The 26,274-nt window shown below is 42.8% G+C and overlaps 1 protein-coding gene across 3 annotated transcripts in view; it reads left to right on the top strand.

The window, feature by feature from the left end:
- The first annotated feature begins 793 nt into the window (after positions 1-793).
- The window catches only part of LOC106578662 (transmembrane protein 108), a 91,474-nt gene continuing 65,993 nt past the window's right edge, over positions 794-26,274 (top strand). Inside the window, exon 1 of one of the 3 annotated variants that reach the window (XM_014157713.2) lies at positions 794-1,286. The gene's annotated coding sequence lies outside the window, so the exon portion shown is untranslated. Of the gene's footprint in view, positions 1,287-21,394; positions 21,766-26,274 lie in introns of those variants that run through there. The other 2 variants (XM_014157711.2, XM_014157712.2) reach the window with 2 other exon arrangements.

The following is a 26,274-nucleotide window of genomic DNA, read 5'->3' as shown; positions in this document are numbered from 1 at the left end:
CCCAGGCTGTGTCACAGCTGGCCGTAACAGGGAGACCCATGAGGCGGCGCACAATTGGCCCAGCATCGTCCTGATTAGGAGGGTTTGGCAGGCCGAGATGTCCTTGTCGCCAGGTGTACGGTGTTTCCTTCGACACATTGGTGCGGCTGGCTTCCGGGTTAAGCGGGCAGCGGCTTGGCTGGGTTGTGTTTTGGAGGACGCATGGCTCTCGACCTTCGCCTCTCCCAAGTCCGTATGGGAGTTGCAGCGATGGGACAGGACTGTAACTAACAATTGGATACCATGAAATTGGGGAGAAAAAAAGGGTAAAAAAAAAACACTTTTTAATGTCTCGCGGGCGGGATTGAAGTGCCTGGCGGGCAAGATACAGGTGTTAGAGGCAGTGGCGGTTCTAGACCATTTCAACTGGGGGGGGCAAGCTGGGGCCAGTTGTACTGTTAGAGGGCCAGTTATATTAGACGTTATTGTTGTCATATCGTTTTGCATGTGGTACGATACTGTTGTGTTCCGCCTAAAGCTGTCCCTCTAGAAAATGTGTGGGTTAAAGTAGTGTTCCGTGTTGCCACTGTCTAATAACGGATGTAAAAAAGAACATAGCAAAAATTAGTTATGTAAAAATTCTTTCATACTCCACATTTAGGGGGTCTAAAATTGTTGTCACAGGGGCACTGGCCCACCACCCCCCCAGAACCGCTAGTGGTTAGAGGGTCTTGTTTCATTTGTCAATGTGACCTTTGTAAGATTGTTAGTGCTCCCCTGTCACTGGCCTCCAGGCAGGCTGCACTTCTTTTCTTAACGGAACAATGAATACAATGAAACAGCCCCTAATCTGAGTAAGGACAACAACAAAAAAGATGTGCCTGCTGTTGCACCGCCATAATCCCGCCACGAAAACCCAAGTCCTTTCGTGCTTGGGTGGCACAGAGTCTCTACCCGCCTCTCATGAATATCTTGTGGACCGCGCGGTAGCTTAATCACATATGATGCTCGTACTGCTAGCCAAGCCTGTTGCCTCCACCGTGTGGTTATCCATCTACCGTTGTCAGTGGTCCCAGGATTTGAGGGGATGCGCCCCCGCCGTCCTCCTATTGTGTTTCGCTTGAACAAACTGTATGGCTCCCCAGGGCAGCAGTGTTGAGCAATGTCGGATTGAACATGGAATTCATGTGACATTCTGGTTCGGAACTGGCAATATGTGCGTGCGGCTTGTGTGACTGGAGTGGTGAGACAGCGGCTTTTTGGGATACGCGGAGTACAAGGAAGTACCGACGCACCTTGTGTAATAGGTAAGCAAACTAATTTGTGTGGCACCTAGGCTCTATGTAGTCATATTGTAGCATCTTTCATGAGTCGATACCGATTTAAAATTGCCTATGCATCACTGGGTCACTAACCTAGCGTTTAGATGTAGCTACTCTGGCGTTTGTCACATTCTTACTACCACGGTACAGTTTATTTTCGCGCGCGCTGTGTGTGCGATTGTCTGCGAGCCTTGAAGGTTCACCTGAGTCTGTCCCTTTTTTATTAATAATGTTATCAGTAGGGCAACTCTAATCAATTAATAACCCATTCCTCAGCTATTGATTACAGCTCACTGACGTGAGAGACCAGGGAATAACATGAGACACGGTTTAAAACAACAGTGTCGACAACCTAGGTCATGTTTACTGAACCCTGAAACATATTAACCGCTAACAATGAACACTTCATCAAACAGACTGTTTTACCACATGACCGCGATTTCCATGTCACAATACATCCATTGTTGTAGTTGACTGGTTATAGAATGTGTTATTGATGAGAACTATTGTGTATGTGAAACTGAACAAAGATGGGACATTGAAACCAACCAAAGAGACAGCGAAGTTTTACGTCCATTAAAGTATATCTTTTTTCTCTCTTGAGACCCGCAGGAACAGAGGGCATAATTAGGGTCACTCTATTAAAAAGTGCGACCGTCACCTTCTCCCTCACACTGAAGACCTTCTTTTCAACTGGAAGCTTTGTTTCCTCAGCTACATTGAGGTAGTGTTGAACATACAGAATAACACGAAATGCTCTGAGACCAGGTTGAGTAAGTGTAGCAGGCCTAAATGAACCTGCTGGACACCCTTAGCATTGTGATTGGAATGTTGGTCTTCAGTTCTCCACATAACCCCACTCCCCACTCTCTTTGTTCTGTGGACAATCATCCACTGCTGTGTGTACAATGGTGGGGAGGGGCAGGGTCAATAAGGGGCATTGACATCTGTAGCTGACAGCTTCCTTGGGGTCTATTGACATGATGTATGTAAAGCTCAGAGACTGGTTAGTGAAACATAGGAAACACTAAGAATGAGAGGCGTGGAGACCCTTCACATCCATGGGACCAAGTAAACAAAATAACACGCATGATGGCAGTCTCTTTAGAATCTAGCATAGATTGTCACCCATAATGAGTTTGCCACACATCTGAACCAAAAAAAAATGGTATTTGTCACGTTTCATAGACAACAGGTGTAGATTAACAGTGAAATTCTTACTTACAGGTCCCTTTCCAACAATGCGCAGTTAAAGATAAGATATAAAAAATAGAAATAGTAACACGAGGAATAAATACAGTGAATAACAAGTACAAAGAACATGGCTATATATAGGGAGTATCAGTACTGAGTCGATGTGCAGGGGTACGAGGTAATTGAAGTAGCTATGTACTGTACATATAGGTAGGGGAAAAGTGACTAGGCAACAGGATAGATAATAGAGAGTAGCAGAAGCGTATGTGGTGAGTGTGAAAGTGTGTGTGTATGGCATCTATGCATGCATGTGTGGGGTGGGTGGGTATTTGTATTTATTATGGATCCCCATTAGCTGCTGCCAAAGCAGCAGCTACTCTTCCTGGGGTCCAGCAAAATTAAGGCAGTTTATACAATTTTAAAACATTACAATACATTCACAGATTTCACAACACACTGTGTGCCCTCAGGCCCCTACACCACTACCACGTATCTACAGTACTAAATCCATGTGTATGTATAGTGCGTATGTTCTGTGTGGGTATATGCATGTGTCTGTGACAATGTTTGTGTTGCGTCACAGTCACCGCTGTACCATAAGGTGTTTATCTTTTTTTTTTTTTTTTGTATCTAATTTTACTGCTGCGTCAGTTACTTGATGTAGTCATGGCTCTATATAGTACTGTGTACTGTGTGCCTCCCATAGTCTGTTCTGGACTTGGGGACTGTGAACCTCTTGTGGCATGTTTTGTGGGGTATGCATGGGTGTCCGAGCTGTGTGCCAGTAGTTTAGACTAGATTTAATCGGAATGGCCGATTTAATTAGGGCCGCTTTCAAGTTTTCATACCAATCGGTGATCGGCTTTTTGGACACCGATCATGGCCGATTACATTGCGCTCCATGAGGAGACTGCGTGGCAGGCTGACTACCTGTTATGCGAGTGCAGCAAGAAGCCAAGGTAAGGTGCTAGCTAGCATTAAACTTATCTTGTAGAAAACAATCAATCTTAACATAATCACTAGTTAACTACACATGGTTGATGATATTGCTAGTTTATCATTATCATAATGTATCATTGAATCATAGCCTATTTCGCCAAATGGGTGATTTAACAAGCGCATTCGCGAAAAAAGCGTCTTTCTTAAAATCAATACACAAGCATATATTTTTAAACCTGCATATTTAGTTAATATTGCCTGCTAACATGAATTTATTTTAACTAGGGAAATTGTGTCACTTCTATTGTGTTCTGTGCAACAGAGTCAGGGTATATGCAGCAGTTTGGGCCGCCTGGCTCGTTACGAACTGTGTGAAGACTATTTCTTCCTAACAAAGACAGCCAACTTCGCCAAACGGGGGATGATTTAACAAAAGCGCATTTGCGAAAAAAGCACAATCGTTGCACAAATGTACCTAACCATAAACATCAATGCCTTTCTTAAAATCAATACACAGAAGTATATTTTTTTAAACCTGCATATTTAGTTAATAACCTGTTGGGGCTAGGGGGCAGTATTTTCACGGCCGGATGAAAAACGTACCCAATTTAAACAGGTTACTACTCTGGCCCAGAAAATAGAAAATGCAAATAATTCGTAGATTTGGATAGAAAACACTCTGAAGTTTCTAAAACTGTTTGAATGGTGTCTGTGAGTATAACAGAACTCATATGGCAGGCAAAAAACCTGAGAAAAATTGAATCAGGAAGTGGGGGAAATTAGAAATGTAGTTTTTCTTTTGAATCCCTTAACTACAGTGACATAGGATTTACGTTGCACCTCCTAACTCTTCCATTGGCTGTCAACAATCTTTAGGAACTGGTTTCATCCGTCACCTGTTACCGGGAAGAAAATTATGGCTCAGTCAATCACTGGCCAGTCTGAGGACAGGTGTCTTAAGACGCGCTTGCGCGTGACTTCGTTGTTTTTAATTTTTCTTCTGGGATGAATACCTATTACAAAAATAAAAAAGTATTGCTAATGAAAAATAAGCAATGGCAGAGGAAACAGAGAGACAGATCGTTCTCCATCCAGGGGAGAAAAAAACAAGGAGGACATATGAGGATGAGGGGTAGGTAGATGCTGGAGCTTCCTATTACCCTAAAGGATTGATTGTAAATATCGTTTGACGTGTTTCTACAAACGGTAATGGAACTTTGAACATTTCGTCTATGGATTTGCGTCCACACCACATGGCATTGTAAAGTGTTCTGGATGGGTCAACAAAACGGACGTATTTGGACATAAATTATGGACTTTGCAGAACAAATGAACATTTCTTGTGGAAGTGGGTGCCCATCCGAGTGCATTCCGCCGAAGATCAGCAAAGGTAAGTAAATATTTCGAACATATTTTTAGAGACTGTATAGCTTAGCATTGAAGGCTAAGTTCTGTACTCAGAATATTGAACAATGTACTTTTTCTGTAAAGTTATTTTGAAATCTGACAAAGTGGTTGCATAAAGGAGTAGATTATCTCTAATTCTTTAAATAATTGTTATAAATTTTGTCAACGTTTATGAGTTCTTCTGTAAATGTATGTGCCTATTCACCGGATGTTATGGGGAGAAAACATTTTCTGAACGTCACGTGCCAATGTAAAAATTGGGTTTTTGGATATAAATATAAACTTGATCGAACAAAAAATGCATGTATTGTCTAACATGATGTCCTAGGAGTGTCATCTGATGAAGATTGTCAAAGGTTAGTGCTTAATTTTAGCTGTATATCTGGTTTTGTGACGGCTATCCGTGCTTGGAAAATGGCTTTTTTTTTTTTGCTAATGTGCTATGCTAAAATAATCTAATGTTTTGCGTTCACCGTAAAGCCTTTTTGAAATCGGACAATGTGATTGGATTAACGAGTAGAGTATCTTTAAAATGCCATATAATACTTGAATTTTAATTTAGAGATTATTATTTTTTTGAATTTCGCGCCGTGCTATATCACTGGTTGTTGTCCAACCAATCCCGTTAACGGGATTTATCCTCTAGAGGTTAAAAGAAATTCATGTTAGCAGGCAATATTAAACTAGGGAAATTGTGTCACTTCTCTAGCGTTCATTGTACGCAGAGTCAGGGTATATGCAGCAGTTTGGGCCGCCTGGCTCGTTGCGAACTAATTTGCCAGAATTTTACGTAATTATGACATAACATTGAAGGTTGTGCAATGTAACAGGAATATTTAGACTTAGGGATGCCACCCGTTAGATAAAATACGGAACGGTTCCGTATTTCACTGAAAGAATAAACGTTTTACTTTCGAAATGATAGTTTCCGGATTTGACCATATTAATGACCTAAGGCTCGTATTTCTGTGTGTTATTATGTTATAATTAAGTCTATGATTTGATATTTGATAGAGCAGTCTGACTGAGCGGTGGTAGGCGGCAGCAGGCTCGTAAGCATTCATTCAAACAGAACTTTTGTGCGTTTGCCAGCAGCTCTTCGCAATGCTTCAAGCACAGCTCTGTTTATGACTTCAAGCCTATCAACTCCCGAGATTAGGCTGGTGTAACCGATGTGAAATGGCTAGCTAGTTAGCGGGGTGCGCGCTAATAGCGTTTCAAACGTCACTCGCTCTGAGACTTGGAGTAGCTGTTCCCCTTGCTCTGCATGGGTAACGATGCTTCGAGGGTGGCTGTTTTCGATGTGTTCCTGGTTCAAGCCCAGGTAGGGGCGAGGAGAGGGAAGGAAGCTATACTGTTACACTGGCAATACTAAAGTGCCTATAAGAACATCCAATAGTCAACGGTATATGAAATACAAATGGTATAGAGAGAAATAGTCCTATAATTCCCATGATAACCTCAACCTAAAACTTCTTACCTGGGAATATTGAAGATTCATGTTAAAAGGAACCACCAGCTTTCATATGTTCTGAGCAAGGAACTTAAACGTTAGCTTTTTTACATGGCACATATTGCACTTTTACTTTCTTATCCATGTTGTTTTTCCATTATTTAAACCAAATTGAACATGTTTCATTATTTATTTGAGGCTAAATTGATTTGATTGATGTATTATATTAAGTTAAAATAAAAGTGTTCATTCAGTATTGTTGTAATTGTCATTATTACAAATAAGAAAAAAAATCGGCCGATTAATCGGCATCGGCTTTTTGGCCCGGCAATAATCGGTACCGGTATCGGCATTGAAAAAAATCATAATCGGTCGACTTCTAGTTTAGACAGACAGCTCTGTACATTCAACATGTCAATACCTCTCAGAAATAAAAGTAGTGATGAAGTCAATCTCTCCTCCACTTTCAGCCAGGAGATATTGACATGCATATTATTAATATTAGCTCTCTGTGTACATCCAAGAGCCAGCCGTGCTGCCCTGTTCTGTGCCAATTGCAATTTTCCTAAGTCATTTTTTTGTGGCGACTGAACAGTAGTCAAGGTGCGACAAAACTGGGGCTGTAGGACCTACCTTGTTGATAGTGTTGTTAAGAAGGCAGAGCATCGCTTTAGTATAGACAGACTTCTCCCCATCTTAGCTACTACTGCATCAATATGTTTTGACCATGACAGTTCAATTTAGTGTTACTCCAAGCAGTTTAGTCATCTCAACTTCCTCAATTTCCACATGATTTATTACAAGATATAGTTGAGGTTTAGGGTTTAGTGAGTGTTTTGTTCCAAATACAATGCTTTTAGTTTTAGAAATATTTGGGCTACCTTATTCCTTGCCACTCACTATGAAACTAACTGCAGCTTTTTGTTGAGTGTTAGTCGTAGCTGACGTGTATAGTGTTGAGTCATCCGCATACATAGAAACTCTGTCTGTACTCAAAGTCAGTGGCATGTCATTAGTAAAAATTGAAAAAAGCAAGGGGCCTAAACTGCTACCCTGGGGAATTCCTGATTCTAACTGGATTCTATTTGATAGGCTTCCATTAAAGAACACCCTCTGTGTTCTGTTAGACAAGTAACTCTTTATCCACATTATAGCAGGGGGTGTAAAGCCATAACACATACGTTTTTCCAGCAGCAGACTATGATCAACAATGTCAAAAGCTGCACTGAAGTCTATCAAGACAGCCCCCACAATCATTTTATCATCAATTGCTGTGCTTGTTGAGTGTCCTTCCCTATAAGCATGCTGGAATTCTGTTGTCAATTTGTTTACTGTAAAATAGCGTTGTATCTGGTCAAACACAATTTTTGCCAGAAGTTTACTAAGGGTTGGTAACAGGATGATTGTTCGGCTATTTGAGCCAGTAAAGGGGGCTTTACTATTCTTGGGTAGCGGAATGACTTTGTGATGAATGAGCCATCTGATTCAATAAATGAAGGAGCCGAGTTGGCTTTTTTCCCAAAAATTTCATTTAAGGTGCCCCAAAGCGTTTTACTATCATTCTTTAAATAATTTAACTTTGTTTCATAGTTTAGTTTATTTTTATTTAGTTTAGTCACATGATTTCTTAATTTGCAGTACGTTTGCCAATCAGTTGGACTGACAGACTTATTTGCCATTCCTTTTGCCTCATCACTCTCAACCATACAATTTTTCAATTCCTCATCAATCCAAGGGGATTTAACAGTTTTTACGGTCATTTTCTTAATGGGTGTGTGCTTATTAGTAACTGGAATCAGCAATTTCATAAATGTGTCAAGTGCAGCGTCTGGTTGCTCCTCATTACACACCACAGACCAGCAAATATTATTTACATCATCAACATATGAATCACTACAAAACTTCTTGTATGACCTCTTATACACTATATTAGGCCCAGCCTTTGGAACTTTGGTTTTCCTAGATATGGCTATTATATTGTGATCACTACATCCTATGGATTTGGATACTGCTTTAACGCAAATATCTGCAGCGTTAGTAAAAATGTGATCAATACATGTTGATGATTTAATTCCTGTGCTGTTTGTAACTACCCTGGTACGTTGACTGACAACCTGATCCAGGTTGCAGGCACTGGTTACAGTTTGAAGTTTTTTCCTGAGTGGGCAGCATGATGATAGCCAGTCAATATTTAAATCACCCAGAAAATGTACTTCTCTGTTGATATCACATACATTATCAAGCATTTCACACATAGTATCCAGATACTGACTGTTAGCACTTGGTGGTCTATAGCAGCTTCCCACAAGAATGGTCTTTAGGTGAGGCAGATGAACCTGTAGCCATATTACTTAAACAGTATTTAGCATTCGATCGTCTCTAAGCTTTACAGGAATATGGTTCTGAATATAGACCACAACACCACACCTATTGCATTTCTGTCTTTTCCGTAGATGTTATAACTAGAGGTTGACCGATTAATCGGCATGGCCGATTAATTAGGGCCGATTTCAAGTTTTCATAACAATCGGTAATCGTCCTTTTTGGATGCCGATTACATTGCAATCCACGAGGAAACTGTGTGGCAGGCTGACCACCTGTTACGCGAGTGCAGCGTCAAAAGGATCTTGTGGCTGCAAGGAGCCAAGGTAAGTTCCTAGCTAGCATTAAACTTATCTTATAAAAAACCATCAATCTTCACATAATCACTAGTTAACTACACATGGTTGATGATATTACTAGGTTAACTAGCTTGTCCTGCGGTGCCTGTTAATTTATCATCGAATCACAGCCTACTTCAACTTCGCCAAACGGGTGATGATTTAACAAAAGCGCATTGCCAAAAAAAGCACAATCTTTGCACAAATGTACGTAACCATAAACATCAATGCCTTTCTTAAAATCAATACACAGACGTATATATTGTTTTAAACCTGCGTATTTAGTTAAAAGTAATTCATGTTAGCAGGCAATATTAACTAGGGAAATTGTGTCACTTCTCTTGCGTTCAGTGCAAGCAGAGTCAGGGTATATGCAACAGTTTGGGCCGCCTGGCTCGTTGCAAACTGTGAACTAATTTGCCAGAATTTTACATAATTATGACATAACATTTAAGGTTGTGCAATGTAACAGCAATATTTAGACTTAGGATTGCCAGCTGTTCGATAAAATACGGAAAGGTTCCGTATTTCACTGAAAGAATAAAGGTTTTGTTTTCGAAATGACAGTTTCCGGATTTGACCATATTAATGACCAAAGGCTCGTATTTCTGTGTTTATTATAATTAAGTCTATGATTTGATATTTGATAGAGCAGTCTGACTGAGCGGTGGTAGGCAGCAGCAGGCTCGTAAGCATTTATTCAAACCACACTCTAGTGCGTTTGCCAGCAGCTCTTGGCAATACTTGATGCACAGCGCTGTTTATGACTTCAAGCCTATCAACTCCTGAGATTAGGCTGGAAATACTAAAGTGCCTATAACAACATCCAATAGTCAAAGGTATATGAAATATACAAATGGTATAGAGAGGTAGTCGACGCGTCATAATTCCTATAATAACTACAACCTAAAACTTCTTAATGGGAATATTGAAGAACTGGGAATATTGAACCACCAGCTTTCATATGTTCTCATGTTCTGAGCAAGGAACTTAAACGTTAGCTTTTTTACATGGCACATATTGCACTTTTACTTTCTTCTACAACACTGTGTTTTTGCATTATTTAAACCAAATTGAACATGTTTCATTGTTTATTTGAGACTAAAGTTACCAGCACAACATTCACCACGCTGACCCTCAACACAGGGGCCTGTGCTTAGTCCCCTGTTGTACTCCCTGTTCACCCACGAGTGTGTGGCCGTGCACGACTCCAACACCTTAAGTTTGCCGACAACACGATGGTGGTAGGCCTGATCACTGATGACGAGACAGCATATAGGGAGGAGGTCGGAGACCTGGCAGTGTGGTGCCAGGACAACAACCTCCCCCTTAACGTCAGTAAGACAAAGGAGCTGATCGTCGACTACAGGAAACGGAGGACCGAGCATGCCCCCATTCCAATTGACAGGGCTGTAGTGGAGCGGGTAGAGAGCTTCCTCAGTGTCCACATGACCAAGGAATTAAGATGGTCCACACACACCCACACACCTCTTCCCCCTCAGGAGGCTGAAAAGATTTGGCATGGGCCATCAGATCCTCAAAAAGTTATACAGCTGCAGCATCTTGACTGGGTGCATCACCGCTTGGTAAGGCAACTGCTTGGCATCCGACCGCAAGGCACTACAGAGGGTAGTGCGTACGGCTCAGTACGTCACTGGGGTCGAGCTCTCTGCCATCCAGGAGCTCTATGCCAGGCAGTGTCAAAGGAAGGCCCAAAAATTGTCAAAGACTCCAGCCACCTAAGCCACAGACAGTTCTCTCTGCTACCTCACAGCAAGTGGTACCAATGCACCAAGTATAGAACAAACAGGACCCTGAATAGCTTCTACCCCCAAGCCATAAGACCTCTAAACAAGGCTGCTAAATAGCTTATCAAATGGCTACCCATTGCACAACCATAATGTAATCATGTATGTTATAAGTGCATCAAATGTGTAAGTTGAAAACGCTGTGTGTGTGTGTGTGTTTGTACTTTTTAACCCTTTTTCTCCCCAATTTTGTAATATCCAAATGGTAGTTAGTCTTGTCCCATCTGTACCCGAGTACCCAAGAGTGGGTCCAGATCCAGAATTCTAAATAATGTCACGGGTCTGGGTCAGATCTGATAAGATGGTCTCTGGTATATGTAATTTTTGGTTGCCTCATGCTGTATGTCTTTACAGAGGTGTTTAACTGAGCCTAATGTTTGTTGTGTGTGCTGTGTGCCACTCCTGATGCCTTGTGAAAGAGGGCATTAGTCCATGAGACTGGTTTTGAGAGGACACACCGTTTGAGATAATGACAATTGCCATGTGTATGTCTAAACTATTGTTCTTCACTGATCCACCTGTACACGAATACCCAAGACCCGATCCGGGACCGAGTGGGTTCGGATGCAGTATTCTAAATAATGTCACGGGTTGGATCTGGTCTGGGGTATTGTTATTTTAACTGACTTGTCCGGAAGGATAAGCTACAATGACCAACAGGTAGGCTGCTACTTAATATTCTGAATGGAATTGTTGCTATTTGTAACTGTAAGATGAGAAAGTTCATGCACTGCAGCCTCAATTAGCCTAGCTAGCTAATGTTAGCTTAACTAGCTTCTCCCGGTTTGATGTAGTCAAGACAGGTACTACGTATTCATATTTGATGATAAATAACCTAGCTATGGCAGCTATTAGTCTACGATGGCGTGAGTCGGCGTGGTTGGTTGCTGTCTCTCCCTCCATCATTCCTGCTCCCTGTGTCACTAGCTCACAGTACAGCCCCTCCCCCGCCTACTAGAGTGGCATCTCTTTCTCCCTCTCGTGCTGTATCAGCTCGGGTTAATAAAGTAGCTTAACTTTTCTGCTGCTTCCCTCACTCGGACCAGACTAGGTGTGGATCTGACCAGGTCTATACAGAATGGGTCTAGTTGTCCTCATGTCTGTTCGGAACAGTTCTCCTATATTTAAAGATTGCATATCGGGTCTGGGAGGGAAAGCCCCAGGTCCGTTTCGGAAACTTTTTGGACCTATGAAGGTCTCTAGCGGGGGGAGCCTCAGGCAACGAACCTCAGGCAACGTCTTCTCATGAAACGTGTCTAGAACATTTAATATAGTATATTCTGAGAACATGGCATTCGGAAAGTGTTCAGGCCTCTTGACTTTTTCCACATTTTGTTACGTAACAGCCTTATTCTAAAATTGATTAAATACATCTAATCTCAGTAATCTACACACAATACCCCATAATGACAAAGCGAAAACAGGTTTTTCGAAATTTTGGCCAAATGTATTACAAAAAAAGTATTCAGACCCTTTGCTATGTGACTCGAAATTGAGCTCGGGTCCATCCTGTTTCCATTGATCATCCTTGAGATGTTTCTACAACTTGTTTGGAGTCCACCTGTGGTAAATTCAATTGATTGAACATGATTTGTAAAGGCACACACCTGTCTATATAAGGTCCCACAGTTGACAGTGCATGTCAGAGCAAAAACATAGCCATGAGGTCGAAGGAATTGTCTGTAGAGCTCCGAGACTGGATTGTGTTGAGGCACAGATCTGGGGAAGGGTACCAAAACATTTCTGCAGCATTGAAGGTCCCCAAGAACACAATGGCCTCCAGCATTCTTAATTGGAACATCATCTCTGGCGAGATCTGAAAATAGCTGTGCAGCAACACTCCCCATCCAACCTGACAAAGCTTGAGTGGATCTGCAGAGAAGAATGGGAGAAACTCCCCAAATACAGGTGTGCCAAGCTTGTAGCATCATACCGAAGAAAACTCTAGGCTGTAAGACTCTAGCCTATAATCGCTGCCAAAGGTGCTTCAACAAAGTACTGAGTAAAGGGCCTGAGTACTTATGTAAATGTGATGTTTCTGTAAAAAAATATATATATAAATTAGCAAGAATTTCAAAAAACCTGTTTTTGCTTTGTCATTATGGGGTATTGTGTGTAGATTGATAAGGGGAAAAAACAATTTAATCAATTTGAATAAAGCTATAACCTAACATAATGTGGAAAAGGTCAAGGGGTCTGAATCATATCCGAAGGCACTGTATATGTTTGGCTAGGAGGACAAATCCTTTGCCAGGGTCACTTGAGGTAAATTAGAAGATAGCAGAGAATGAAAGCACTGAGATTTTACAGTGCTCGCAGGTATAGCCTATATGTCCTGAGCCAAAAAGCTCTTCAGTAGAGACCGATCGCAAAAGGATGAGAGAGATGGTCTTCAGAAGGCTGGTTTTAGAAGAAGGCTGTTTATAAAACCCAGTGTCTTCTGTTTAAATAGTAAGAATTATTAACTGTTATGTTTTTCCTCTCGTTGTATGACTGTAACTGACATTTCACTTTAATCACTGAATTAGCCACCTCTGCAAGTATGTCTGTTCAAATAGGAGACTTTTGGCGCTTGTCTTTGTCAATTAGAGTACTTTATATGGTTCTCTCTCCCTCTCTCCTCTCTGCTTGAAAGAAATCCCAGCTCCCTGGGGGTCGGAGTAGAGCTGTCTGGTAATCTGAGGCGGCATTAATATTGAATAAGATGGAGAGAGGCATCAGCCCCACAAATTAATTTCCATATACAGAGCTGCTGACAATAATGAATAAAGCCTCACTATGCGTCCGTACAAGCCGTATCACCATGGAGACAGTGGATTCAAGGGATTTTGGGAAGACACTGAAGTGGACACAGCTTTGAAACAACACAGGAGGGGCAGGTAGATAAAAAACACAGTAACACACCAAACAAACTCCCAGTCAGACAAACACAGCTACTCCCAGTAACACAAATTACACCGTAATTCATTGGTAGAATGTTTGGCAGAGAAGAACTGGGCAGCCATTGGCGCTGTCTACTGAATGTACTGCGAAATGGCTGCTTAGTAAACTGTAAACCCGTTCTGTGTTCTCTCCCAGATTGCCTAGCTAAGTGTTCAAATTCTAGGGTAGATAGACTCTGTTCTGGATGACAGCCCTGAGCCAAATGAAATTGCCCTACAGTAGCTGCTGCCTGCCTGCTGGACAGTCCCTCTTCTTTAGCCGTCTCCTTGAGCCAGAGGGAGAAGAGATGACTTGATGTTTCAGGTTCATCTGAAGGTGCTGTGAAAAAGTATTTGCCCCCTTTCAAATGTTCTCTGCTTTTGCATATTTTTATATACAGAATGTTATCAGATCTTCAACCAACCTAATACTAGATAAAGGGAATCTGAGTGAATAAATAACACAATAATTACATACTTATTTCATAACAAAGTTATGCAACACCCAATGCCCCTGTGTGAAAAAGTCATTGCCCCCTTACACTCAATAACTGGTTGTGCCTCCTTTAGCTGCAATGACTCCAACCAAATGCTTCCTGTAGTTCTTGATCAGTCTCTCACATCGTTGTGGAGGAATTTGTGTCCACTCTTGCATGCAGCACTGCTATAACTCAGCGACATTTGTGGGTTTTCAAGCATGGACTGCTCGTTTCAAGTCCTGCCACAACATCTCAATTGGGATCAGGTTTGGACTTTGATTAGGCCATTCCAAAACTTCTTTTAGACATTTTCATGTAGACTTGATTGTGTGTTTTAGATCATTGTCTTCCTGCATGACCCAGCTGCGCTTCAGCATCACCTCACAAACAGATGGTCTGACATTCTCCTGTAGAATTCTCTGATACAGAGCAGAATTCATGGTTCCTTCTATTAAGGCAAATCGTGCAGGTCCTGAGGCAGCAAATCATCCCCAAACCATCACTTGAATGTTGGTATGAGGTTCTTACTGTGAAAAGCAGTGTTTGGTTATCAACAGGCATAATGGGACCCATGTAGTACAGTTTACTTTTTACTCATCTGTCCATAGAACATTCTTACAAGATTCTTGATGATCATCCAGGTGCTTCCAGGAGCTTTTTGGCAAACTTGAGTCAACTTTTTGTACGAGATGGGTCCCATTATGTTTGATGAAAACCAAACACTGCATTCCACAGTAAAAACCTCATACCAACGGTCAAGCATGGTGGTGGTAGTGTGATGCTTTGGGGTGTGAAGGCTGTAGCATAACAAAATGTGGAAAAAGTCAATGGCACTGAATACTTTCCGAAGGCACTGTAAATGGGGCGGCAGGGTAACCTAGTGGTTAGAGCGTTGGACTAGTAACGGAAAGGTTGCAAGTTCGAATCCCAGAGCTGACAAGGTACAAATCTGTCGTTCTGCCCCTGAACAAGGCAGTTAACCCACTGTTCCTAGGCCGTCATTGAAAATAAGAATTTGTTCATAACTGACTTGCCTAGTTAAATAAAGGTAAAATAAAAATGTACTGTACTCATACTCACAGAGAATAAATCATCAATGTATCTGAGGCATGTCTGATTTATACTGCAATGAACTGCAGTGATTTTACTGCCACAGTAAAACAGCCCAGCTAACAATTCTAGCGAGTGAGAATGTTTTTGTAATGTTCCCCTGATGTTTGTGTATCCAGTTTTCCATTAGTTATGGGAACATTCTATGTATGTTAGCAAAATCCTCCTATTTAGCATGTTCTGTTGTTAGAGTTAGGAGAGCATTCCCTTAATGTCAGACAGAACATACCCAGAACGTGGTTAACATGTTCTCAGAATATTCAATATTAATGTTCTAGATACATTTCATGAGCTGTCGTAAGAACATTCATTTGTCCAGTTTTCTGAGGGTTAGGAGAATATTCCATCATCACAACAAACATACACAGAACATGTTTTTCTTTTGTTTTTTTAATGTTTATTTGGGATCATCAGGCGGCATCCTAAAACGTCCTTGCGGACCTACCCAGAACGTGTCTAGAACATTAATATTGAATATTCTGAGAACATGGTAACCACCTTCTGGGTAAGTTCTGTTTGACATCAAGATAATGGTATATTTCCACGTCACTGGAACATAGCTATGAAAATGTTAGGTAATTACCTAATGAGACTCTTAAGGGAACATTCGCTAAAGTTGGGGGAACGTTTGTTGTTAGCTCGGAGTCTGTACTGCAACCACTTTGTCTGTTTTACAGTGCTGTGAAAAAGAATATGCCCCTTTCTGATTTTCTCTATTTTTGCAAATTTGTTATACTAAATGTTATCAGATCTTCAACCAAAACCTAATATTAGATAAAGGGAAACAGAGTTTACAAATAACCCAAAAAATGTATACTTATTTTATTTAACAAAGTTATGCAACACCCAATTCCCCTGTGTGAAAATCTTCAGCAATCTACACACGATGCCCCATAATAGCAAAGTAAAAACTGATTTTTTTTTGCACATTTATTAAAAATAAAAAACGGATACCTAATTTACGTTAGTATTCAGATTGGACATGATTTGGAAAAGCACACACCTGTCTATATAAGGTCCCACAGTTGACAGTGCATGTCAGAGCAAAAACCAAGCCGGGAGGTCGAAGGAATTGTCTGTAGAGCTCCGAGACAGGAATGTGTTGAGGCACAGGTCTGGGGAAGGGTACCAAAATATTTCTGCAGCATTGAAGGTCCCAAAGAACATAGTGGCCTCCATCATTCTTAAGTGGAAGAAGTTTAGAACCACCAAGACTCTTCCTAGAGCTGGCCGCCCGGCCAAACTGAGCAATCGGGGGAGAAGGGCCTTGGTCAGGGAGGTGACCAAGAACCCGATGGTCACTCTGACAGAGCTTCAGAGTTCCTCTATGGAGATGGGAGAATGTTCCAGAAGGACAACAATCTCTGCAGCACTCCACCAATCAAGCCTTTATGGTGGAGTGGCCAGACGGAAGCCACTGCTCTGCAAAAGGCATATGACAGCCCACTTGGAGTTTGCCAAAAGGCACCTAAAGACTCTCAGACCTGGTCTGATGAAACCAAGATTGAACTCTTTGGCAAGCGTCACATCTGGCGCAAACCTGGCACCATTCCTACGGTGAAGCATGGTGGCGGCAGCATCATGCTGTGGGCATGTATTTCAGCGGCAGGGATTGGAAGACTAGTCAGGATCGAGGCAAAGGTGAACAGAGCAAAGTACAGAGAGATCCTTGATGAAAACCTGCTCCAGAGCGCTCAGAACCTCAGACTGGGTCGAAGGTTCGCCTTCCAACAGGACAACGACACTAAGCACACAGCCAAAACAACGTAGGAGTATCTGAATGTCCTTGAGTGGCCCAGCCAGAGCCTGGACTTGAACCCGATCGAACATCTCCTGAGAGACCTTAAAATAGCTGTGCAGCAACACTCCCCATCCAACCTGACAGAGCCTGCAGTGAATAATGGGAAAACTCCCCAAATACAGGTTTGCCAAGCTTGTAGCGTCATATCAAAGAAGACTTGCTGGCAAAGGTGCTTCAACAAAGTACTAAGTCAAGGGTCTGGATACTTATGTAAATGTGATATATATATATATACACATACACATTTTAAAAAATATATAAATTACCATAAATGTCTAAACCTGTTTTTGCTTTGTTATTATGGGGTATTGTGTGTAGATAGTTTTTTTCCTCTCATCAATTTTAGAATAAGTCTGTAACCTAACAAAGTGGGAAAAGTGAAGGGATCTGAATACTTTCCGAAGGCACTGTATGTGTGGTATAGGCTGAGTGTGTACAGTATACTTCTGTCAGCATGCAATTGCGTGTGTGTGATGGGAGTTGGTGATGCTACTTTTAAACTAATGGTATTAGGTATTATCTCCCTCTTCTTCTCTTTCCATCTTTACACACACACTGCTCTATGGTCCGCAGTGCTGCAGTCATCTCCTAGGGAAACTGTCACCACAGCAACTCTTAAAATAATATTGAGGAGGCTTGGCTCCATTCCTCCAACATCCCCTACCCCACTCACTCCGTTTTTTACTCTTTCGCTAATAATAGATCCTGCTGATCACCCCACCTCATTGTCCGCAGCACAACACCTCACATGAGAGAGTAATAAAGAAAAAAAGAGAGCGAGATTTGCGAGTTTCTCTCTGTGTGTGTGTGCTGCAGCTGCAAACTCATCCCTGTGCCAAGCGTTTGACATTTAACTACCAAAGCCATAAGCAGGGCCCTGGATTGTCATTGACATTAATTCTGTCTGGCACGGTCTCTCGCTGGGTGTGTTTTGCCCCCGTACCCTACTCAACCAAGATCCATCACGGCTCAGGACACATTCTAGTGCATACATTGTTGGGGCCCATCATTCACCAACAGAAGGTGTATTAGAGGAAATTCACCTATTCTTCACTCAATATAAGGGGTTTTATTAACAATGTGAATATTATGAAGTAAGTGTACAGCTGAACTTGCGCTGATGGGACACAATCGCCATTTGTTCAAATATTCCCTCGGCCTTCCAAGTAGAACAACAAGCAAATTATCACGTATCACTAAACAGGTAATGTTGTCGCTTCATTATAAGCTAAAGATGGGGAATAATACATTTTACACAAAGCGCTCCAGGTCTTCAACCAAGCTTCACCTCCAGCCTAGCTCTGGACCGTTCCATGTTAATAAACAGTGCTGACTGTGTGTGTGATCACTCATGTTGTTCCCGAGCCGCTGATCCTCCCGTCCACTACACTAACCATGCTGTTATGCTAGCTACCTCCTTCACTGTTTACATATTCATTTATTCAGCCATGACTGATGGCACAGGCCAACCACCCCACTGGGCTTAGATGTCAATTCACTGTCTATTCCACGTTGGTTTAATGTAATTTCATTGAAATTGCGTGGAAACAACGTTGATTCAACCAGTGTGTGCTCAGTGGGACGGCTCTCCATCTTCTGGTAAATTAAACATCTGTTGGTCGTTTTCCGCCTTGAAACCGCTCCAAAAACACGCACTCTCTGAGCGCGGCGCCGGCAGAAACGGCTTGTCCCGGGAGAGCAGGCTGGTGTTTGGTAATTAGCGTGCTGAGTGGTTGCGTTGATTACTTCATTATTTCCCAGATAAGCGTCTGTGTGAGGCAGTTGATTGATGTTTTGGGTTTGACAGTAATCCATGCTAAAGACCCTTATTATTGTTATTATTATTAACACAGCTCTGTTGAGAACAGGGGGTTGGTGAACACCTAGTGGAAAGTTGTTTACCGCGAATAGGCTAGGCTACAGTACCGAGGCCTTTTGAGGACTTTAGCCTGTCTCTTTGATGAAGGATCCATCAGGTCCGCTTACACCATGGCTGAACTCAATTAGCAGGCTCTCAAAGAGCTTTGGCGTAATTACTCGACAGTCATGGCGATGATAACATCACCATTAAAGCCTGAATCCCATTATAGCATAGGAGAATTCTCAGATAGGAACCTGGTTGGGAGGCATGAAAGGAAAGGGTTTGAAGGGTGCATTATGTCTCAGACCCCGTATTGGACTTCACCTGAAGTAATTGGCGTGTTTACCCATAGCTAGCTAAACCGGATGATACACACTGGACAACATCTTGTAATTCCTTGACTTTGAAATGAAAGTTTCTACGATGGATAATGGAACTAACGAGCAGTAAACAACATGTTGGTGCAAATAAGCCTCAAATAAACTTCCGAACAGCATGGAGTCATGCTCACTTTAAAGAGATGATCCGGAACTTTGGCGACTAGCAGGTATTTTTTTAACGCTCCCTCTTTGGGCAGGATGTGTCAATGTGTAGTTCATACATGTATAATCTATGAGCAGAATTACTGTTTTACCTCAATTAACCACGAAATCTCTAGTTTGAAAACAACTTTTTTCTGGAAGCTGTGCTGCGCCATTTTCCCCACATTTTCCCCCACGTGGGCCAGCCCCCTAGACATTTGAGTTCGTGCCAACGACCTTCGGCCCCTCGCCATTTGAGTGACAGCTAGCAAGATGCACACACAGCAGAGCGAAAGAGAGCAATGACGTGGTGCATATATCTGCACATGTGACATATTACTCACTTTTCCGGGACCACTTTTGACTCGTGAACGCTACTTTCAGAACTACTGGCTAAAAAGTATACAAAAGTACCAGAGAATCTCTTTAACATGGCCAGGGAGCAGTTGAGATGAGGGACAATGAGGTTGAGATACGATCTGCAGTATCAATTGATAGGAAGTGCTCGTCGGATCCAGCCAAGTCATCTCTGCTGATACGCTCTAAAGGGCGTAATGAATTTCTAAAGTACACCACTGCAGACGCTTTGTGTCGCTTCAGGCACTGACAGACAAGTGAGGCCAATCACTACTAGGCATGCTCTGATTGAGCAATCACTGTGTTGTTTCACTCTGTGACACACTGGGATTATTCATTTTCCAATAATCATGTTCCACCCTTGGGTTGTCTCTGGACTGTGTTATAGCTTCTAATATGTCTGTCCTGAGCCCATCCAACAACTCTCATACTAGACTGACCTCCCAGTCAGAACCACATCTCTTCCAATAACCAACCTGTCTAGACAGAGTCCACACCCTATATGTCCTCATATCTGCTGTCTGTCAGTGCAGGTCAACAAACCCACAGGGACTGGCTCTTTTACTTGCTCCATTATGGCTTTGGCTGTCCTGTTCCAATTCCTTTTTCATCAACTTGTACACCCACAACATGTTCTCCACAACATGTCACTGCTTTAATCATGGGTATCCTTGAGTGGCTGTGGGAAAAGGTCACCTCTAGTTACCCAGCAGTAGATAAGGCTGTGGGGGATATAAGTCTCGTAGGCCTGCCAGTTCCAGCGTTAGTGAATTACTCTCAGTGGGTGTCAATCATGAACACCCGCTGTTGGTCAAAGCACACCACTCAGAACTCTGACCTATACCCCTCTGTGTGGGAAGTTTCAGAAGGATGAAGGACCAGTAGGATGTAAATATAGTACAATGCAACCACCAACCAGACAATGACACTGCTTCCATGAGTAAGGGATCTTCAGTCATCATTAAAATCCTCTCATGTTCTCATACGCAGACTATCTAGCATCTGCTTTTAACTGTCAGTCTTAATGATGGTGTAATTAACAAAGCTTACAGTGGCTGGTTGTGTGCATGTTTGAAATATTGCGCTTCCCCATGGATGTGGGTGGGAGTTTGTTGGAGTGCACCGTTGTGTATGTGTGTGTATCACAGGAGGCTGGTGAGGGGAGGACAGCTCATAATAACGTCTGGAATGGAGCAAATGGAATGGCATAAAACACATGGAAACCAAGTATTTGATACCATTCCCCTAATTTGGCTCCAGCCATTACCACAAGCCCGTCCGGCCCAATTAAGGCACCACCAACCTCCTGTGGTGTGTGTATGTGTGTGTTTGAGCACAGCGCCGAAGCCAGACACGCTTCCAGTCCCAGCCGCTTTCTTGGATTTAATCCGTCTTACTAATAGCGGGGGGATGGGAGAGGGGGGGAGAGGGAGAACAATACAGCATCTCCCCAAGGATGCCAGTTCTCCCACTCGTCTCACAGCTGTTTCTGAGTGCTCCCTGTGTAGACACTAAAGGAAGCCCAGCACATTCCCCCCTCCCTCCCCATCCTTCCTCACTACCCTCTTCCTGCCATTGTCACCATGACAAGCCTGGTCTGCGTCAAGAGGTAAAATTAGATGTGTGTGTGCAGAGTATGGACCTTCCTGGACTGCATTTTTGCGTTACTGAGCTGTGCGCGTGTACGTTGTATACGTGTGCGTTGTGCGCGTGCAGCCGTTAATGAAAGAAAAGAGGAGAGAGGAAATGTAGATGCGTTGGAGAGAAGTTATTTCCTCGCAATACAGGTTATTGTGTATCTCCATAGACCGGCTTTGCTAAGGCTACCTCATGGAAATACTTTGACTTTTCAGAAGGTTTTGTACTCTATCTTTACCGGACATTGGAGTGAGTCAAAGTTTCAGACCTAACTAGAGAATAGAGATCATATCCAGATCAAATCTCTCCAAAAAGGTAAATACCATAGTTTATCGTTCTTGTTTCTCCAACCTTCTTGGATACCATGTTTTTTCACTCATACCAGTAATGTAGGCGTATAACAACATTAGTAACAAACATGGTTGCTGTATGTCTTTACAGAGGCGTTTAACTGAGCCTAATCTTTATGTTGTGTGTGCTGTGTGCCACTCCTGATGCCTTGTGAAGAGCGCATTAGTCCATGAGACTGGTTTTGAGAGGACACACCCTTTGAGATAATGACAATTGCCATGTGTATGTCTAAACTAGAGGTCTTCACAGGTCCACCAATACAGGAATACCCAAGACCCGATCTGGGACATGAGCGGGTCCGGATCCAATATTCGAAATAATATCACGAGTCTGGGCCAGATAATATATGATTATCATGGGTCTGAGTTGTTGTTATTTTAACTGACTTTTCTGGAAGAGCTCGTACAGATCCAAACATGACTGCTGCAGTAGAGAGAGAGACATTTTATTTTTTATGCTGCTGCTCTTGCTTTTCATGAAAATGGAGCGTGGCGCATGTAGCTTGTTGTTGGCCAATCATAAGTCATCAAAGCTGCAATAGGCTACAGTCATAGAGCCTCGCTTTGTGTGTGGCAAAAGTTAGGGGATATCTAATCAATGGAAGATGGAATTCAAATTACGGAATTAAAAGTTAAAGGAGAAGGATAGGCTACAACGACCAAGAGCCAACAGGTAGGCTGCTACTTAATATTCTGAATGGAGCTGTTACTATTTGTAACTGTAGGATGAGAAAGAGCTGCATTGCAGCCTCAAGTAGCCTAGCTACCTAAAGTTAGTCTACTATAGTGCAAGTCGGCTTGTTGGTTGGTTGATGTCTCTCCCTCCCTGCTCGCAGTACGGCCCCTCCCCCACCAGCAGGAGCGGCACCTCTCTTTCCCCCCCACGTGCTTTATCAGTGCCGATTTTAATAAAGTTTCCATCAATCAGATCGGACCGGGCCTGGATCTGACCAGGTCTATTCGGAAAGGGTCTAGTTGTCCTCGGGTCCGTTTGGAACGGGTCTCTATATTTTCGGAACGGGTCCAACTTTAAAAAATAATAATTATATGATGGCACTTTGTCATCAGTTTATCTGAGAGGTTAATTCTGTTTGTGTTATTACGCCCACTCTATTGGTGTCCATTAGATGTTTTATGGAGAAACATCAAACGCAACGCAAGGAGAAGGCGTGACATACTTCACTTCTGTGGCCGCAGGATACAGCCCTAATTTATGATATTACACCATTACATTATTCATCTCTCATGCAGGTAGATACCCTAAGGGCCACTAAAATTGCTTTAATTGTTATGCATGATACTTTATTATTACGTGTATGATTTAGACAAGCAGCAGGATACTCCCACTGTGTCCTCTCTCAAGCTTAGAGGAATTCTCATTGTGTGTCCCTCTTAAACTTGAATCTTTCCAACTCCCTAACCACTGTCCTCTACACACATGACTCACCACTCCTTGAGTGATGTGCAATAGGACCTCAGGGCCTTAATTGGACCGACATGGCACTAACTTTCCTTAAAGGTTACCATTGGTAGCTCATAAAAACATCCAATTGACAAACCTTCCTCCTCAATTACATGCTTTCAGATGCCTGTACTGCGGTTCTCGAGCATCAGTTTATTTTATTTTGTCTGGGGAAAGCGTTGTTTTTCCTTCTACTACCTCTCCCCATGTATCACGGCCGGCTGTCAGGCTCTATAGAACAGTGTGCAGCAACAGGGCAAGGTGCACCGGAGGAGGTTCACCAGGTAACTGCAATGCCTGCTGGGTTTTGGGAGGATTGATAGTCGTTGACAACTCCCCTGGCGTTGCAGCGCTAGCTGCTGCTGTGTCATCCTACACTACAGAATGGGCTGTGGGACGCTGGGATGTTTGTCTCCATTTCAAATCACTGGTGAGGAGACGCATCTGATACTGCTGTGTCTCCGGGGCCAAAAATATCCCTGCGTTGTCTGACCAATCAGAGTTAAGAAAGGGCTGAACGGTGAGGTCTCGTTGGACAGGACATTGTCCCTCCCGTGGTGTTCTCTGACTAACCACTGTCTGTCCCCACAGCATGGAACTATGGGAGCTCAGCTGAATCTAAAACAGCTGAATCTGAGAGTTTTAATTTCCTCATTAATACGACCTCCAGAACATTTGTTTGACATTTTGTTTTTCTTTCAACCCCTCGTCTGCTTTAAAGTGAATTTTGAATGGTGAGCCAGCAAGTTTTACCATTACTTACAATACATTCCTTACTTTTCATTGTGCTAAACTCATTCCATGCTTTTTATTTTTTTATTTAACCTTTTATTTAACTAGGCAAGTCAGTTAAGAACAAATTATTATTTACAATGACGGCCTACTCCGGCCAAACCCGGACGACGCTGGGCCAATTGTGTGCCGCCATATGGAACTCCCAATTGAACCTTGTACTAAAACTTTGATCACAGTAAAGTAGTTCCTAGCCTCCTGCATGCTTGTTTGTGGTGTGGACCTTCAGTAATGTTCCCTTGCAGTTGGAGATTACTTTACCTGACTAGCGCCTGTTCCCAGAGCCTGTCAGACGGTGCACAGACACAGTGTGACCGTAGGGGTTAGCGTCACACGCAGACGGAGACAGGGAGGAGGGCCAGGTGTCAGGCCCCACTGCAGATTGATTGTCAGATCGGTCGAAGACACACACGTCCATGGTCTTACAGGATCCCCCTTTCCGTTACACACACATGCACGTACACACACACGCACACACAAACACACACACACACACACACCACCCCTATTGACGTAAGTCACACTGACACTCTCAGCCTGAAAAGGTCAGAAGAATACATATATTTCCTCTTTAGAACATCCCTGTGAATCCATGCTTTTGGTATTGCCAGACAGTGTCCCTGCTCATTTCAAAGAGGATATTTTTTAGATGCTTGGTGCTGTGATGTTAATGTCCCAGAAGTGGTGCATGTCCTAATATGATGTCAGTACATGTCAGCTGATGATTGTTTCTGAGCATCAATACAAGTCGTTTCTGAAGTCAATGCAACAGAGAGTTAGGACATGGAGGGATCAAGCTTGTCTAAGGGAAGATGAGAGAGGGAAAGGAGAGAGAGAGAGGGACGCAAGTAAATGGGAGAAGACCAAGGGGACATGGGAGATAAAGGAGGGTTCGACGGGAGTAGGGCGGGTCAAGTTGTGTTTGAGGCTATGAGATGAGATCGGAGGGCACAGCTATCACAGCCTCTCCCACTCCCACAGTAGGCAATCAACAGACCGAAGCAGTCCACTGCAGGTACTCCATCACACACATCCCCGCCCACCCACTACGCAAAGAGCCAAGCTTGAGAAACACGGCACTGTATCGACTGACTACCTGCTCATGCAGTTAACCAAGCCTCAAATATCAACACTAGCGCAAGCTGAACACCCAACACAGCACCCAACACAGTCAGCCAACGGTTGCATACTAAGTCACCCAAGTACAACACCTACAAAACCAAACCAATGTTTTATCAAGGAATTCAAAGTGCCAATCAAGCAGCTTTCACAGCTGAGTAGCCCCGCCCACTAGACAGCAAGGCATCGGATGGATCAAGGGTAAAAGGCTACATGCTCGTTATCTGCTACTAAGGTCTCATTGATCGCCTAGTCCAATAATCAATGTGCTTCACTCAGGAGTGGCTGAGTTAACGTGTCTATCTGGCAGATCCAGCCAACAATTTTTAAACTGTAACGATTAGACGATGTTGATGTAAAGGGGCTTGTCTTGAACTTGACTAGAGCTGAAACGTCTGCCCTTTGCGTCAGAAATTTGCACAAGGGACAAGAGGAAACAGATTCTGCTCTAATCTCATGTTGATGCATTTGTTAAATGACAGAGATGTTTAATCCTTGAGTTATTCTTCTAGATATTTGAATTGTTTTCTCTCCTCTTTTCTCTCTGGAACTTTCTCATCTTTCACTTGGATGGGAGAAATGAAGTATATTAAATTATCAACACAATACTTCTTCACTTCATCAGTAGGCGACAGATACAACATGATCAATGGAAAAGCTGTAAAACGCAGTAAAAAAGGTCTTACAGTAACCACAGCCCAGCATTCTCCTGGAGGATTTGGGATGCACACTGTCTTGCCAGGCAATTCTGACAGGCATCATCATCAGGCTTTGTGTAAAGTGTGGTGAATTTAGATGTCAATCACAACCCACGCTCTCTATTTTCCGGCTGTATTATTTTCTTAGTGATTGTGACAGGCGTAGCAGGACGTGATGCGCTGCTAGCTTCACTTTCCTGTTAATCAGCAGCACCACACAACACGGCAGCAGTCAATCATATTATTACTGTCTGCAGGGTCACACAAGGACAGAGATTTATTTATTTATTTAACCTTTATTTAAACCCTCCCCTAACCCGGACGACACTGGGCCAATTGTGCGCCGCCCTATGGGACTCCCGATCACGGCCGGTTGTGATACAGCCTGGGATCAAACCCGGGT

The sequence above is a fragment of the Salmo salar genome, chromosome ssa19 (assembly GCF_905237065.1).
Source record: "Salmo salar chromosome ssa19, Ssal_v3.1, whole genome shotgun sequence".
NCBI lineage: Eukaryota > Metazoa > Chordata > Actinopteri > Salmoniformes > Salmonidae > Salmo > Salmo salar.
The sequence above is the reverse complement of the archived record's forward strand: the minus strand, read 5'-3'. Positions and strand labels throughout refer to the sequence as shown.